Source organism: Tamandua tetradactyla, chromosome 6 (genome assembly GCF_023851605.1).
Source record: "Tamandua tetradactyla isolate mTamTet1 chromosome 6, mTamTet1.pri, whole genome shotgun sequence".
NCBI classification, from domain to species: Eukaryota; Metazoa; Chordata; class Mammalia; order Pilosa; family Myrmecophagidae; genus Tamandua; species Tamandua tetradactyla.
This window is the reverse complement of record NC_135332.1, coordinates 5195467-5208803: the sequence shown is the minus strand read 5'-3', so window position 1 is coordinate 5208803 and position 13337 is coordinate 5195467. Positions and strand designations below refer to the sequence as shown.

At 41.3% G+C, this 13337-nt stretch overlaps 1 protein-coding gene across 2 annotated transcripts in view; it reads left to right on the top strand.

Annotated features, from left to right (window-relative positions):
- Nucleotides 1-13337, top strand: part of ERN1 (endoplasmic reticulum to nucleus signaling 1) — a 117680-nt gene that overhangs the window by 93673 nt on the left and 10670 nt on the right. The window lies entirely within an intron of this gene.

The following is a 13337-nucleotide window of genomic DNA, read 5'->3' as shown; positions in this document are numbered from 1 at the left end:
CCATAGACATGAAGTATACGAGAAAGACTAGCTGCTAATCTCCTACTCGGAGTGGAACTGGCACTTCCCACTGGGCAGTTGCAAAGTGCACTATGAAAGAACTGAAATGGGAGAGGAGTCCAAGCTTTGCTTCTCTTTTCCTGAAGTCCAGACAAGGGATTTGGGAAGCTGGCATCACATTAAAAGCTCAAGGCTTCCTCCACCTTGTGCACAAACTCGTCGCCTTGAGATAGCGTGGTCATGAGTGTGGTGGTCACACAGTCTTTCTGAGCTCTGCAGAAGGAGTAGTGAGGATGGGACTGATGAGTGACACGGGGACTGCTTTAAGATGGAACAAATTCTAACCCTGCAGGATCCCAAATGGTCATCTTTCAGCTTCTGAAAATTCAGAAATTCATAGAGAATTTCTTTGTGGCCAGTCAGTAGATTAGAAAAACAAGGTGTGGAATGAGTTGCTTTCCAAAGATCACTGGATGTCTTGGGGATGGTGGTGGAGAAAAGTCTCAATAATTGCTAAAATGCTGTCCAACACCACATCATCTGGCACAAGAGAAACTAACTCAGCATTCTCAAAATGCACTTTCAGGGATTGAGCTGAAGGTGATACAGGGGTAGGTCAGATTGCCCAGGAGATCACAGAACTTCCAATCAGAAAAATACAGAAGAATAGCACCCAGGCCAATATTGGCTCCCTTAGTTGAGAAGGTCCTATAATAAGCTGTTAATTGTATGGTAAAATATAATAAAGCCACTCCTCGTCCCCCTCATTTTGGAAAGAGAGTCTCACAGAATGTGAAATCCTTGACTGGCAGTTGTTTTCCTTCAGCATTTCAACATACTCCCTTTTCCCCCCCCACTGATCCAATGTTTTATTGTACTCAAAAATTGTATTTACATTTTATTTCCTCCAAGAATTTTCTTTTAGTGGAGCAGATGTGGGTTTACAGAATCATGCCAAAAGTATAGAGTTCTCATATACCACTCCCTTACACACACAGTCCAATTACCCTATTATTGACATTTTGCATTGTTGTACCTTTGTTATATTTATTTAGCCAATATTGTTATAACTATATTATTATCTGTAGTGTGCTACCATCACCACTATCCATTATTTAAAATCTTTCATCACCCTAAACAGAAACTCCTTACCAATTAAGCATCAACTCTCCATTCTCCACCCCCATCCTTGCCTCTGTTAACCTGTATTCTAATTCATGGCTCTATGACTCATATCAGTGAGATCATATTGTCCCTTTGCTTCTGGCTTATTTTACTCAACGTGATGTTTTCAAGATTCATCAACCTTGTAGCAAATATCAGTAATTCCTTTCTATGACTGAAAAATATTCCATTGTATGGATATACCACATTTTTATCCATTCATCCCTTGATGGGCACTTGGGTTGCTTCCACCTTTTGGCAATTGTGAATAATGCTGCTATGAAAATCTATGTCCAAATATCTGTTCAAGTCCCTGCTTTCAATTTTTTAGCCTCCCCAGAATTTGATCATAATGTATTTTTTTACCTTTATTAATTAACCCAATATTCTTCTCTGCAATGAAAAATCTCCATTATTTGACCATAATTTAACAATTAGATTGTAAGTTTCTAGATGTTAATTTCTTCTGCATGAAATTATTGTTGCAATTATTTCTAGTAAAAAAAATTATCAAAACTTAAATATATATTAGATTTGGATGAATAGTGACCAAACATAAATAGTAAAATTAAACACACTGCCTTCCTACCTTCAAAGTTTATGATGAGAAGTCAGCACTCAATCTAAGTGGGACTCCTTTTAATGTAACTTGTTGCTTTTCTCTGCCAGCTTTTTTCAGAACTCTCTCAATGTCTTTTGCATTTGTTGGTGAAATCGGGTGTATTTTTCTTCATGTTTATCCTGTTTGATGTTATCTTGAGTTTCTTGGATGTGCATATTCATGTCTTTTGCTAAGTTTGGGAAGTTCTCTGTCATTATCTCTTATTTCTTTGACTATTCTTTCTGCCCTCTCTCTCTCTTCTCCTTCTGGGATTCCCATAACGCATATATGGTTGTGCTTGATGGTATCCCACAGCTGTCTTAGGCTAACTTTTGTTTATTGCATAGTATAACATATATGCAAAGCAAAAAAAAAGAAAAAGGCAGTAGTTTTCAAAGCACTCTTCAACAAGTGGTCACAGGACAGATCCCAGTGCTTGTCATGGGCTACCATATGATCCTCTCAGATTTTTCCTTCTGGCTGCTCCAGAATATAGGAGGCTGGAGGTCTTAAATACTTTTTTATCATCACAATTGATTTTTTATCCTTCTTTTTTTTTGTGAAAAATAACATGTATACAAAAAAGCCATAAATTTCAAAGCACAGCACCACAATTAGTTGTAGAACATATTTCAGATTTTGGAATGCGTTGCAATTTCACAATTTTAGGTTTTTACTTCTGGCTGCTCTAAAATACTGGAGACTAAAAGAGATATCAATTTAATGATTCAGCATTCATATTCATTTGTTAAATCCTGTCTTCTATGTATAATTCCACCATCACCTTTGATCTTTCCACATATCTCTTTGGGGTTGTTTGGGCTATGGCAATTCTAAATTTTTGATATTGGAAGGGTCTGTCACTAATATGGGGTAGGGAGATGGAACTATCTGATGTTCTGGAGAGGCTGGGCTAGGTTTCAGGACTTATCTGGACCAGGAATCCATCTGGAGGTTGTAGATTTCTAGCAAGTTACCCTAGTACCTGGGACCCTTGTGGAATTTTATAAATTCCTCTAGGTATTCTTTAGGACTGGATGGAATGGTCCCGGTTAGTAGTTGGCAGGTTATGATAGGTAGCAAGTTCTCCCTGAAGCCTGCATAAGAGCAACCTCCAGAGTAAACTCTCAACTCTATTTGAACTCCCTCTGCCACTGATACTTTATTAATTACACTTCTTTTCCTGCATTTGGTCAGTATGAAATTGTTGATCCCATGGTACCAGGCCTGGATCAATCCCTGGGAGTCCTCTCCCACGTCACCAGGAAGACTTTCACCTCTGGATGTCGTGTCCCATGTAGGGGGGAAGGCAATGGTTTCCTTTGTGGAGTTGGGCTTAGAGAGACTGAGGCCACATCTGAGCAACAACAGAGGTCCTCCAGAAGTAACTCCCAGGCATGCCCATAGATAGTCCAAGCCTCTGTGCTACCTACATAAGCTTCACAAGAGTAAGCCCCACGTTTGAGGGCCTGGCCCACCGACCTGGGTGTCCCCAAAGCTTGACACAGCATCAGGGGATTCCCCGATGGCAAGGTTCAGCAGTTCATAGTCTTTCTCCCTCCCTCAGGGGGTTCCACCAACACTCCTTGACCATCTGGTTAATATACTGGAGGATGTTTCCAGGCACCACAATGATCTATAAGGATTAAAGGATCCCCTCTCACTCTGGGCTCTCTGTGTTTCAGTTGTTCAAATGAGCTGTACAGATAGGTTGAATTAGATTACATACTACAGGAAATTTCAGTTCCAGATCAAATAAACCTTTCTTCCATTGGTCTCAGAGAGTATGTGTGGTTCCAAAGTATAGACACTGTCTTCCTTACCCCTATGTTCTGAAACACCTCAACCCCAACCTGCTTCGCTTCGTTCCCATCTCCAGATACCAAGCTATAAATATAAAATAGCTTCTCAAAATCCAGAAATAAGCATTTTCTAAAGATCACCATACCATTGTTGTTTTTTTGTTTCTGGCCTATTTTATCTCACCAAATGTCCCGGGTTCATTTACATCATTGCCTGCCTCATGACATTGTTCATTTTTGTAGCAGCACAGCCTTCGTTCGTAAGTATACACCATCATTTGCTATTCTACTTCTCCGTCAGTGCACTTTCTGCCACTTGCTTTCATCGGGCATCATAGAGAGAGCCCAAGGTCTACAGTCTATCAGCATTCTCAATTTTACATAATTTCATTGTTCCCAAGAGACAGAAAACCAATAAACACACCTTTGCCAAATAGGAAATCTAAACCTCCACTTAACTCTTGTCCCTCACCCCATTATTTACCTCTGTTGTTTCTGGGGTAGTGCTGATGGTTTTCTTTTGAACGTAGCTCATAGCATGCAATAGGAGTTTTCCCCTTGTACCCTGGATTTAAATACTCTTTGTACAAGAACCATATCTTTGAAGTAATTCTTACAAGAACTCATTCATATTTCTAATGTTAGTCAGTGGGACACGTAGGTCTATACAACCACTTTGAATCTTGTTTGTCTTCAATATGATAATATTACTTCTAGACCCACTAGAGAGTCACTTTTGCTCCTATCTATTCCCTTACGTTGGAGTTCAACCTCATTGGGGGCTAACGGTTCACCCTTCTCTAGCTTCTATGTATCACTGGGTCCCCTGTATTCTGTATTATAAGTCTCTGATTATATCTTTATGCTGGTTATAAAAGTGGAATCATATAATATCTGTCCTTTTGTGTCTGGCTAATTTCACTCAGCATTATGTCCTCAAGGCTCATCTGTTTTGTCATGTGCTTCAGAACGTCATTTTGTCTTACAGCTGCATAATATTCCATCATATGTATATACTACATTTTGTTGATCCACTCATCTGTTGATGGGCATTTGGTTTGTTTCCATCTTTTGGCAATTGTGAATAATGCCGCTATGAACGTTGGTGAGCAAATGTCTGTTTGTGTTGTTGCTTTCAACTCTTCTGGGTATACACTAAGTAGTGCTATTGCTGGGTCATAGGGTAGCTCAATATTTAGTTTCGTAAGGAACCGCCAAACAGTCTTCCATAGTGGCTGCACCATTATACATTCCCACCAGCAATGCATAAGGGTCCCAGTTTCTCCACATCCTCTCCAACATTTATAGTTTCCTGATTGTTTAATAGCGGCCATTCTTATATGTGTGCAGTGGTATCTCATTGTAGTCTTGATCTGCATTTTCCTAAAAAACAGTGAAAATAAGCATCTCTTTATGTGCTTTTGAGCCATCTGTATTTGCTCTTCAGAAAAATGCCTAGTCATATCTTTAGGCCATTATATATTTGGATTGTTTGTTCTTTTGTTGTTGAGTTGTATATGATTTCTTTGTATATAAAGGAAATCAAACCTTTGTCTGATATGTGATTTCCAAATATTTTCTCCCATTGAGTTGGCTTCCTCTTCACCTTTTTGACAGTCTTTTGAGGTGCAGAAGCATTTGATTTTGAGTAGTTCCCATTTATCTATTTTTTTCTTTTGTTATTTGTGCTTTGGCTGTAAAATTTAGAAAGCTACCTCCTATTACCAGGTCTTGAACATGTTTCCCTACATTTTCTTCTAGAACCTTTATGGTGCTAGTTCTTATATTTAAGTGTTTAATCCACTTTGAGTTAATTTTTGTGTAGGGTGTAAGACAGGGGTCCTCTTTCATTCTACTGGCTATTGATATCCAGTTCTTTCATGCCAGTTATTGAAAAGACTGTTTTGTCCCAGTTCAGAGGATTTGGGGGGGTTGTCAAAAATCAGTTGACCATAGATTTGGTGATCTATTTCTGCACTCTCAGTTTGATTCCACTGGTCAGTGCTTCTGTTTTTGTGCCAGTACCATGCTATTTTGACCACTGTGGCTTTATAATAGGTTTTAAAGTCAGGGAGTGTTAATCCTCCCACTTCACTCTTCTTTTCTAGGATGCTTTTAGCTATTCAGGGTCTCTTTCCCTTCCAGATGAATTTGGTATAGTGCAAGTTGGGGATGTTATGCTGATGCTTGTGAATGTGGGCACCCAGTGGCCAGGGAGGATGTAGCCGTGCAGGTGCATCGGTCTGGGGGTCGTAACCCTGGTGGTCATTGGTCTAAGGCACGGGGCCCTTTGTGTGCATGCGTAGAGCTGTGGCAGCAGTTAGGTGTTATGCCTTTGTGGATTGGGGCCAGATATGACCTGGCTATGCAGGTCGGCACTTTCTCAGAGCTGGGAAATGTGACTGAGGGCCGTGCGAATGCACCATTCTAGGACTGCTGTAAAGTGTGGTTCCCAGAGCTGAATGAGATGATTGGGGACCTGTGTACATGCACAGGCCTGGGAGTGCCATAAATGGCTGCACAGAGCTCAGAGGGGGTGGAATGAGGCTGTGCGACACTATGGGCAGAGGTGGGGGCAGGGGTAGCCTAGGTATGGAGGTTAGTGCTCACAGCCTTGATGCACTGCCACCAGCCTTCAGGGAACAGGGAGGGGGAGGTAGTGCTTGAGTAGGGTGCAGGAGAGGTGGGTTGGGCTGCACTTGGGGTGTGGGTATGGGACACGTACATGCACTGGGGGCTGGTGGGGTTGTGGGCGCCTGGGGAATGGGAGTAGGTGATGGAGTTTGGGTGCATGGGTGGGGGTGAGTCACTGGTCATGGGGCTGTGCTGGTGAGGGTAGCGTGCCCAAGGAATGCAACCTGGCTTACTTGTTAGTCCCACGTTCCGTCCGGGCACTCCCACAGGCTCTGCACCAGGCTCTGGATTTCTGCCTCTCAGCTGCTCGGCCTCCGCGACCAGGGCTACCATATGTGCTACAGAAGGCTCTCCCAGGTCAGCTGCACTCCCGAATCGCCACCTCAGTCACCCTCTTGTCCCTTCTCTAATTTTCCGTGGAGCAGAGCTAAGCTCGAGCTAGTCTATTCAGCCATCTTCCTGGAAGTCCCTTGGCTAACTTTTTTTTTATTATTAATTAAAAAAATTTTTTTCAAATACCAAAAGACATGAAACAAAAGCAAACATTCTTAACTTTTGATCATTCCATTCTACATATATAATCAGTAGTTCACAATATCATCATATAGTTGCATATTCATCATCATGATCATCTCTTGGAACATTTGCATCTATTCAGAAAAAAGAAATAAAAAGAAAACAGAAAGAAATTCATACATAGCCTACCCCTCCCTTTCACTGATCACTAGCGTTTCAATCTAAATTTATTTTAACATCTGTTCCCTCTATTATTCATTTTTATTCCATATGTTTTACTCGTCTGTTGATAAGGTAGATAAAAGGAGCATCAGACACAAGGTTTTCACAATCACACAGTCACATTGTGAAAGCTGTAACATTATACAATCATCATCAAGAAACATGGCTACTGAAACACCAGCTCTACATTTTCAGGCAGTGACCTCCAGCCTCTTTACATCTTGACTAACAAGATGATATCTATTTAATGCATAAGAGTAATCTCCAGGATAACCTCTTGACTCTGTTTGGAATCTCTCAGCCAATGACACTTTATTTTGTCTCATTTCACTCTACCTCTTTTGGTCGAGAAGGTTTTCTCAATCCCTTGATGCTGGCTGAGTCTCAACTCATTTCTAGGGTTTTTGTCAATCCCTTGATGCTGAGTCTCAGCTCATTCTATGATTTCTGTCCCACGTTGCCAGGAAGATCCACACCCCTGGGAGTCATGTCCCACGTAGACAGGGGGAGGGTGGTGAGTTTGCTTGTTGTGTTGGCTGGAGAGAGAGCCTTGGCTAACGTTTAATATTTCTTTTTTCTTTCTGTTCCTCAGCCTGACTCATTTGAAGTGTCTTGTTTTCAAGTTCACGTATTCTTCTGTCAGCTCTACTCTGCTCTTGAAACCTTCCTGGGCACTTTTCGTTTCAGTTATTGTGGTCTTCAACTCCAGTAGTTCTGTTTGGTTCCATTTAAAAATTTCTATCTCTTTATTTAGACTCTCATGAAACATATTCATTATTTTCTTCATACCCTTTAGTTCTTTCTCTGTATTTTTCTTCATATCCTTGAGGATTTTTGTTTTTTTTGCATGGGCAGGGATCAGAAATTGAACCCAGGTCTCCGGCATGACAAGTGACCTTGAGCATTTTTAAGATCATTTTTTAAAGTTCAGTTTGTCCACATTCTCATCTTCCTCATTGATATCTTCTGTATCTTTATCCTCTTCCTTTGGTTGGGACAGCATCTCTTGCTTGTTTGTCTTGCCAGTCTTTTGTTGAACACTGAACATTTTTACATTTTAAAATATTAACTCTGGGATTTACTCCATGGGATGCCTGTTTCTTGGTTTTGTAACCAGCTGGTGATAAGACAGGGATTTTCTTGAGCTTCATTCCTCCTATCAGGAAGGTCTACCCAAGACAAATGCAGTGTTCAGGGCTTTCCCTATCCTTTGGGGCCTCTATCTTGTCCTGGGCTTTTGCCTGTTAGTTGTTTTGGAGTCCCCTGATTACAGGAGTTTGATTGTCTTCTCTGTTCCCCAGGAGACAGACTTCCCTCTCCTAGGTATTTGATCCCGGCAGGTCTTTGTATCAGACCATATACCTCTATAGTTTTTACACTCCTTTAATTGTCTCATGCTTTTTTTGCCTGGAGGGCAAATTCCTGGAGGAGGGTCATCCTGGACAGACCCACAAAAGGGGCGAAGATTGCCTCCAGAGTGCCCTGAGAGGGGAGCAGGATGGACACCAATTGTTTCTTCTTTGATGGCTCCCCAAAGCTGAGCTTTCCTGGCCTTTTCTGCAAAGGCAGCCCTTCAGCTAACCCCTGCAGCCCTGAAGAGAAGCACTGCATCTTTAAATCTCCACTGCTTCTACCACTGTCTGGGAAGGCTTGAAACAATAACTGCTGCTGCCTTGCTGCCTTTGTCAGTGCAGGTTGAAACAGTGGCTGCCCTCAGAGCCAGGACCCAGCAGTCTCCATTTGCTAATTAAAAGCCATGATCAGCAATCGGCCATGTCAACCCCTGTTCTTGGGGAAGAGGATTTTTATGTCCTTTTCTGTTCACCAGCAGGCAGCCAGGGACTGGACCCCCACATAAGAGTGGGGGATGGATGTCAGTAGCTGCCACACAGAGAGAGCAGTTTATAGTTCTTCACCATAATTTATCTGTCTTATCCTTCCACTCTTCTGTGGATGCTGTATGGTGTTATTCTATCCTCTAAAGTTTCAAAATAGTTGTTTAGACAGTTCCTGCCTGTTTAATCATTGTTTTGGTTAGGAGGACTGAATCCTGGAGCTCCCTACTCTGCCATCTTCCCTGGAAATCTCCACCTGCCGCTGTGCTGCTTCTCAGTCATTATTATTATTATTTATTTTTTTTTTTGATGCATGGTCCAGGAATCGAACCTGGGTCTTCCACATGGAAGGCGGGCATTATAACCACTGAACTACCCATGCACCCAAAGTCCTTATTATTTTTGATACACAAATTGTTCCAAATTTGGCCAATGGGAGTTCTTCAAGCTGCTTCTACATCCTCTTGATAAGACCTCATTCATATTTGAGTTCCTTACTTTCCAGAAAACACAAAACATCATAGGCCCATTGTGGTAGTTAGGTTCAGGTGTCAAGTTGGCCCGGTGAAGGTGCCTAGTTCTATTGCTGTGGACATGAGCCAATGGTATGTGAACTTCATCTATTGCTGATTACATCTGCAGTGGGCTAGGAGGTGTGCCTGCTGCAATGAATGATGTTTGATTTAATTGGCTGGATGCTTCAGTGAGAGAGCTCAACGCAGCACAGTTCAAGCAGCTTAGCATATACCTCATCTCAGCACTCACAGCTCAGCCCAGGCCTTTGGAGATGCAGAGAGGAAAGTTGTTGAAACCCAGAGGCCTGGAGAGAAGGCCAGCAGAGATCACCCATTCCTTCCCACGTAAAAAAGAACCTCAGTTGAAAGTTAGCTGCCTTTGCTCTAAAGCACTATATGTTTTTAACTAAATAAATTTCCTCTCATTAAAAACCAATCCATCTCTGGTGTGTTGCATTCCGGCAGGTTTGGCAGACTAGAACACCCATCTTATACTTTCTGTGATCCAGACCTGGATGGAATCAGCCATCCGAAAACATATTAAATACAGTAGAAGTCCTCTTACCCAATTCATTTCGGATCAGTAGTTGATCAGTAAATCAAAAAAGTCAGTTCTAGTAAAGAATCATGAGGAGATACACACTTTAAGCATTTTATTTTAACTTACAGCAAGTAATATAATTTTTTTTTCCTATTTTTGGCATGTGCAGGCTCCAGGAATAGAACCTGGGTCTCCCATATGGTGGGTGAGAATTCTACCACTGAGCAACTCCTGCTCCGCCCATGATATAATTTTTTTAAAACTTTTTAATTGTATAGTATAACAGATATACAAAGCAAATAAATAAAAAAAGCAGTAGTTTTCAAAGCACTCTTCGACAAGTAGTTACAGGACAAATCCCAAAGTTTGTCATGGGCTACCATACGACCCTTCTAGCTGCTCCAGAATATAGGAGGCTAGAAGGCTGAAATATTTTTTATCATCACAATCAACTTTTTTCCCTGTGAAAAATAACATATGCAAAAAAGCAATAAATTTCAAAGCACAGCCCCACAATTAGTTCTAGAACATATTTCAGAGTTTAACATGGATTACAATTCCATAATTTTAGGTTTTTATTTCTAGCTGCTCTAAGGTACTAGAGACTAACAAGAGATACCAGTTTAATGATTCAGCATTCACATTCATTTGTTAAATCCTGTCTTCACTGTTTACCTCCACCATCACGTTTGATATTTCCATCCCTCTCTTTAGGGGTATTTGGGCTATGGCCATTCTAAATTTTTCATATTGGAAGGGTCTGTCACTAATATGGGGTAGAGAGATGGAACTGTCTGATGTGGTGGAGGGGCTGGGCTACGTTTCAGGACCTATCTAGACTAGGGACCGATCTGGAGGTTGTAGGCTTCTGAAAAGTTACTCTTGTTCTTGGAACCCTTATGGAATCTTATATATTACCGTAGATGTTCTTTAGGATTGGCTGGAATGGTCCTGGTTAGAGTTTGGCAGGTTATGATAGGAAGCAGAGTCTAACTGAAGCTTGCATAAGAGCAATTACTCCAGAGTAGCCTCTCAACTATTTGAACTCTCTCAGACACTGATACCTTATTTGTTACACTTCTTTTCCCCCTTTTGGTCAGGATGGAATTGTTGACCCCACGGTGCCAGGTCTGGATTCACCCTGGGAGTCATCATCCAGTCACCAAGGAAACTTTCACCCCTGGATGTCATTTCCCATATGGGGGGAGGGCAATGATTTCACTTGCAGAGTTGGGCTTAGAGTGAGACCACATATGAGCAATAAAAGAGGTCCTCCAGAAGTAACTCTTAGGCATGCCTATAGGTAGTCTAAGCTTCTCTACTACCTACATAAGCTTCACAAGAGTAAGTCTCATGATTGAGAGCATGGTCTATTGATTTGGGTGTCCCTAAAGTTTGACACAGTATCGGGATTCCCTGATGGTAAGGTTTAATAGTTCCATATTTTTTCTCCCCTCCCTTGGGACTTTGCCAATACTTTTTTTGGTTTTTTTTTTTTTTGGCATGGGCAGGCTCTGGAAATTGAACCCATGTCTCCGGCATGGCAGCCAAGAACTCTGCCACTGAGCCATCATTGCCCGCCCTGCCAATACTTTTTGATTATCTGCTTAATATATTCTAGGATGTATCCAGGCATTACAATAATCTATACAGGATTAAAGGGCCTCTTTTTTATTCTGTGCTCCCTGTGTTCCAGTTGTTCAAATGAGCTATATAGATAGGTTGAGTTAGATTATGTGCTACAGAAAATTTCAGTTCCAGACCAAATAAACCTTTCTTCCTTTGGTCTCAAAGAGTATGTGTGGTTCTAAAATCTAGACACTGTCTTCCATACCCTGTGTTTTGAATTATTTTAACACCAATCGGATCAGCTTCATTCTTATCTCTAAATATCAGGTTATATATATATGTGTGTGTGTGTGTGTGTGTGTGTGTGTGCTGTTTTATATGTATATAAAACAGCCTCTCGAAATCCAGAAATAATAATCACCACTCCAGACTTAATGTGTCTGCTCTAAAAGCTTACAATCTAGGCCCCTGTTTTCTTATAAGCATTTTCTAAAGGTGACCTTACTATTGTTGTTCTTTTGTTTCTGGCTTATTTTGTCTTACCACATATTCATTCACATTGTTGCATACCTCACAACTTTGTCCCTTTTTGTGGCAGCACAACCTTTGTTTATAAGTGTACACCACCATTCACCAATCTACTTCTCCGTCAGTGCATCCTTCAGCCACTTGCATTCATCAGCCATCATGTAGAGGACCCAAAGTCCATAGTCCATCAACATTCTTGATTTTAGATAATTTCATTGTTCTCAAGAGAAAGAAAACCAATAAACACACCCTTGCCAAACAGGAAATCTAAACCTCATTTAACTCTTGTCCCTCTCCAAATTATTTACCTCTGCTCTTGCTGTGTAGTGTCGATGGTTTCCTTTTGAACATAGCCCATAGCATGCAATAGCAGTTTTCCCTCTGTACCCTGGACTTAAACGCTCTTTGTACATGAATCATATCTTTGAAGTAATTCTTGCAAGAACGAATTCATATTTCTAGTGTTAATCAGTGGGACACGTAGGTCTATATGACCCCTTTCAGTCTTGTTCATCCTCAATATGGTAATACCCGTAATATAATTTTTGAGTAATGTAAAGCTTTGCATATAGAGTAATGGTCTTTTCTTTCAATTTGGGTCCAACGATTAGAGTTGTACATTTTCTCTTTTGCATAAAACACACTCACTGTGCCAACTTCTGTGACTTGTAAATTGAGACTTAGACGTTTCAAACACTTACTAAGCACCTTGATACTCAATTTTTACCCCTGTTATTATGCCCCAGTTCCTTACAGCTGAACCTCTCCCATCTAATTCCACAGCATGAGAAACTGCTTTTATTATCTTTCCAAAAGGTTCAGACTTTCCTCACACTCATATATTGTCCGGTTATTGGATATTTAAATTACAGGTGGCATTAATAAGTTTTGGTAAGATCATAACTCAGCACAGGGACCCAGGCATGTGGGGAAAGTGTCAGCATTAAGGATGCACTGAGGATCCTGGGGACTTCAGGTGGGCTGCGGAGAGCATGGGAGCATAGAATGATGCAGGGAGGAGGTGAGGTGACAGCTAGGGAGAGCCAACATGCTCCTCGTATCCCAAGTTGTCAACCCTAAGGAAAATCCTGATGAGGTAGAATAAAGAACACTGGGCTTGCAAATTAGAAGATCCAAGTCTTTTCCTGATTTGTCACTCTCCAGCAGTAACCCTGGGCTTGCCATTGAAACTTTCTGTCCATGTCATCAATGGGGATGGCAACATTTAGTCTGCTAGCCTTAGAAAGCTGTTGTGGGGCTAAATGAAAGTACAGTATTGGAAAAGGAGTAAGACAAGAGCTCCCGCTTTCCTCTCATCAGATCCTCGTGTTGTCTGGTGGAAAATCCAAGGCAGAGCCTGGCAATACGGGTTTAAGCTGTGCTCAGGAGCCACCCCAAATTTACATCCCG